This window comes from Brassica oleracea, chromosome C1 (assembly GCF_000695525.1).
Source record: "Brassica oleracea var. oleracea cultivar TO1000 chromosome C1, BOL, whole genome shotgun sequence".
Taxonomy (NCBI): Eukaryota; Viridiplantae; Streptophyta; class Magnoliopsida; order Brassicales; family Brassicaceae; genus Brassica; species Brassica oleracea.
Window position 1 is genome coordinate 36,266,474 of NC_027748.1, and position 5,184 is coordinate 36,271,657.

The following is a 5,184-nucleotide window of genomic DNA, read 5'->3' on the forward strand; positions in this document are numbered from 1 at the left end:
TCTATCATTACATGCCGTCTTCATAGACAACAACTTCTGCTCAACATCTGTTATGGTGATTTTCTTTAGTCCACCAAAGTAATAATCCACAAACTTCGTACCCCCGAGCTTCAAATACTTCCTCGGATACTCATGGCAGTCTAAGCCAGAGATGAGGGCATGCTCCCTCATAGAATAGCGGATGGGCACACCATTCACGGCAAACCATGCAACATATTCTTCTTCTTCAGTACGAATGGTGCGCATTAGTAACATCCACATTGCTTGGAGCTTCAAGTATTTTTCTGAAGACATGTGGAAGAAATGACGAAACTGAGGATGGCTTGTGAACCATTTAACCTCCGCCTTAAGCTTCTTAATCATGTCGACTATGTCCTTCACAGAGCACTTGGTTTGAATCTTGCAAGTCTTCGTAAGCTCTTTGCTCTTGAAATAAAATTCAAGGGGCTGCGGTGGTTGCCTTGCCTGCAACCATAATATATATGTATTAGACATTCATTACTACTAAAACTATTATACTTTCTCACTAACAATGATTAATATAAATGCAAAAAATTACCTTAGATGATGCAACAGACATGTCTTCACTTTCAGAATCAAGTGAGAGCGAAACTGCAGTGTTTTCTTTCACTCGAGTACTCTCTTCATGGACTACATCTTCTCCAACCGGCTCATTCCCATCTGAGTCCGCCTTTCTAGCTCTAGTTCTAGTGGAGACTCCACCGGATATACTAGATGGATTCTTTCTTTTCCGGCCCTTTATTTCATGTACAAAATGTTAATCAGAACAACTCAATTACTTTATATGCAATAGCAACATCAATAAAACTTCACCATGATTTTTATTTCTCCTTTTCTAGTTAAACCAAAAGAATATTATACCTTAGAGGGTTCACACTGATCAGGAGAGAGATCATCACTATTGTTCCCGTCGGATTGCTCTTCCACATGCTCTTCTACAACAGGAGCAACGTTTTCTCGGGCTCTTGTGTAGTTCCCACTTTTCTTCTGAGTCGGTTTTTTTCTTCCACGCTTGCCTGCCATTATCTCCTTCCTCTGAACATCCAAAAATAACACAAACAACACACATTCATGCACAATCCGGAATAATTACTTTATGTAATCTCAAAACCATTCATTCACTCAAATTAATCTTCAATTTCCTCTAATTTTTATCTGACATAAATATCAAATAAAATGAAATCAAGGTTAAGAAATTACTTACAAAGATGAAGAATGTCGATTCGAGAGTCTTGATTAAAACATAGGAAGAAGAAGAAAGGAGAAGAAACGATGAGTCTCGATTTAGGGTTTTTGTTAGAGAGAAGACAAGAGTTTCTTTGTCGTCGTTTCTGAGAATCAAAAGGAAAGGGGGGAGAACACGAGAGAAAGAGACAGAGGAGAGAAGAAACTGAAACGCATATTTTAAGTTTATGAACTGGGTTATACTCGTATGTGTTTGGGTGGGTCAGGTTTGGGTGGTTGGATTATGTAATTATCTGATTTAGTTAGGGTTATAGATGTATTTAACACGTTTTCATATTTAAAAAAAAATAGAAAACAAATTATATTTTTATGATGGGAGAAGTTAGAATTTTTCAAAGGTCTTAGGGGCGTCTGAGAATAAACTCCATGGATCTGTAAGGGATCATCGGAACTATTTTTGAGCTGGAATCTGAAAGATTTAAAATTTCTCATTTTGTAAATTTTTTGCATGTCAGATCAGACTCCTCCTCCGTTGATTCCGATGGTCGATCTAAGCGAAGCTGTTCTTCATAGAGCTATTTTATGTGTGTGAAGTAAATTTCAGCGAATAAAACTTTAATCTACTTAGGCAAAATTAAAATATGGGCTTTGGTTATCTCTTTCAATATGTAAAATTTGCCTAAGTTTTATTCGGGTCAAATATTAAAATATGTGTCTGAAAAAATATTTTGGTTCAAAGTGAAAGTTAGTTTGACTTAATCGTTTTAATAAAAATCTTTGTTTGCAGTTGTTGGAAGTAATGAAGACGAATGAAGGAGCTTTTTAGATAAGTCCTTTTTCAGTTACAATAATATAAGTATCGGTTGTCTTTGTTCTTCAGGAAGTATATCTAAATTTTTATTTATTTGTCGGGAATGAGCAACTGGAACTAAAAGACTTGAAGTCTCTTCAGACAACTTCAAATACATGTTCTGATTTTATTTTGCAAGAAGTTTAAACTAAACTGCTGGGAGCAACTGCCAAAAATGACGACATTGAGCAAAGGAAAGCAAAGAGCATTCAGAAAAGTCTTTGGGTTGACTCACTTTGAAAAGAGAGTTGAAGAGTTCTTTGAAGCCACTCTTAAAACAAATAAAATAACATTTCTTCTTTGGTCCATGGAGGTAAAACTAACTCACGTCTTTTGATAATTTTTTGTTCTTTCAACTTGATCGAGTATGATATTATCGCTACTCACTGCACCTCATTTGTTTACATACAGATGCTTCGAACTTCAACACCAAATGAAAGTGAATATGGACATTAAGATTATCAAAAATGATTACCAAGATAAGTATACTTCTTTTCTATTTTAGAGACTCAAAATATTCTTTTTCTACAATAGGAAGGAAAATTATTAAGAACAAATCACAATATTAAAAAGACATCAACGATGTTGAGAAACATAAGTAGGAAATGAGTTGACTACTTGGATAGTTTACTACTAGGCTAGGGAACACAAATGAACGCTTACATTCTCATCAGCGAATATGAATTCAGTGGTTTCCCCTGATATGTTTTGTTTCCAAGAGTGTAGAACCTTCACATGAACAAACCAAGTATTCTTCCAGGGCTTCAGATCGTTAATGCATGTCACTTTCTCCTTAGAAGCTTTCCAATTTGGATTTGCATGTTAGAAGCCATAGGTGTCTTTGACAGTAGAGTTTTTGACGGTAGTGGTTTCAATAGGAAGAGAATCTTGGATATTTATAATATGTAGAGGTTAAAGGGGGAGATGCTTAGGTTATTACGAAACCTTGGGGCCTACTCCAAATTGTATCCCACCAGATTTGCTAAACTATAAAATCGATATAATTTATTGTTAATATTGTTGCCATTTTTAAAGCTTCATAATATTCGGTGGGTGTTCTCACGTTAAGTTTATAAGTTGAATCCTTTGCACCGTGATATCAGGTAACTTGTATAATCTTCTAGCAAATCTTTTCTTTATTAGAAATAAATTGTATCGATTAATGACCAAGTAGTTAAAAATCAGAATATTCTTTCTAATCTATTGAATCGATTTCAATAATTGAATGAGTAAAGGTATATATCTGGGGAAAGATTTGGTTTGCAAGGGATATTGGAATTAGTCGTTGTTTAAGAGTTTAATTCAACTAAAAATACATGTTTTATTCTTATAAATCCACTAATTAATAAATTGTATATATACTGTATTAACTTTAGTTCAAAATTGATATTTAAATTGATGGTTTCATTATTATTATTTTTAGTACAATGTAAATACTATATTTTTAAAATTGTGGGTTTAAATTGATGGTTTCATTATGCTGGTAGTACAATGTAAATACTATATGTATTTTTAAAATTCATAAACAAAAGTTTCAAATTTTATGGTATTAGGATATAGGGTTTGTTCTGAATTTTATTAGATTGAGCTTAAAAGGTGTTGTGATTGGGTCGAATCTGTTTTGGTTTTAATGTTGCTGTAATTGAACTTTAAAATAGTTAAGTTATTTCTGATTGGTCAATAAATACGGACAATTTTCATTAAAAAAATGAAGGCAGTTGTGGGAACCGAAATTCGCACAGTCGATTTACGTTTAAATTAGGAAATTAGGAAAATCCTAATTTCTCAGAGGTCCCGGATCTCTGCGAGAGCCAACGGCAAGTGACCAAATATATGCGGAAATCATGAAAAGATAACAAACGAATTTAGAGAAAACAGTAGATCTTATTTCGAGTCCGCGTAAGAGCGTTGCGATCATTACAAGAGATCATAAAAGCTTTGACCGCAAAGGCTGTCAGCGAGTTACCTAGTTCTAGCGGCCTAAAAGCTCAAACTAGTTGAGTCGCAGCTCGATAACAAAAGACGAAGAAAATACAGAAAAGGTTTTTGATTGATTTCAGACTGAACCTTATGAAAGGCTGCCTACGTACCCCTTTCGAGGATCAAGCCGAACGTAGTTCAAGAGTGAACCAAGATATCGAACTGCTTGTGAGCGTTCGTCTGGTAATCGGGTGCCAGTCATGGAAACAGAGCATGTCGAGAATAATTCCTCAGAGTTTCTAAGTGCCGAGAGTTCTGCCTCAGAGTTTCTAAGTCTCAAAAGTTCTCCCCCGTGCCTCTCGCCTAGGACTCCTTATATTCTCGCTCCTAGGTCGGTTTATACTTTTTCTTCTTCTGCCCTTAAGCCGTCATAACTTAAAAATAGAGATATTCCGTTTTTCCCGATCTTTCTAATTATCTTCGAATACTTCATATTTATATGCGGAAACTTGACATTTATCTTTCCTTGCAAACCAAACATAAACCATCCTACGGTTTATGGCTTTTGGTTAAGAAATCGTAAGTGGGTTTCGAGTCACGTCTTAGGTCTCTTTGGGCCGTTGTTTGACTCGAAACATTTATTACGGCTTCTTTCGATAAAAACGAACTTTCCGCTGTTTTTATCGTAAAGTTCGATTGATGCTTCAAATGACGAGAAACATGAAATGGGTTGGATACGGTCTTCGGGAGATAGCATTAAAGAGTAGACGAGAATGCATGGATTCGTGTCGTATCGATTTTTAAGAAAGCACGGTCGCTACGTAGCGACCGAGTCGTGCGCGTGCTCGGTCGCTACGTAGCGACCGAGTCGTGTATGTGCTCGGTCGCTACGTAGCGACCAAGCTTCGGTGAGAGCTCGGTCGCTACGTAGCGACCGAGCTTCGGGAGAGCTCAGTGGCTACGTAGCGACCGAGCCATGTACGTGCTCGGTCGTTACGTAGCGACTGAGCTTCGGGGAGAGCTCGGTCGCTACGTAGCGACCGAGCCGTGTACATGCTCTGTCGCTACGTAGCGACCGAGCTTTGGGGAGAGCTCGGTCGCTACGTAGCGGCCGAGCCGTGTACGTTCTCGGTCGCTACGTAGCGACCGAGCTCTCGTAGCGACCGAGCCGTGTATGTGCTCGGTCGCTACGTAGCGACCGAGCTCTC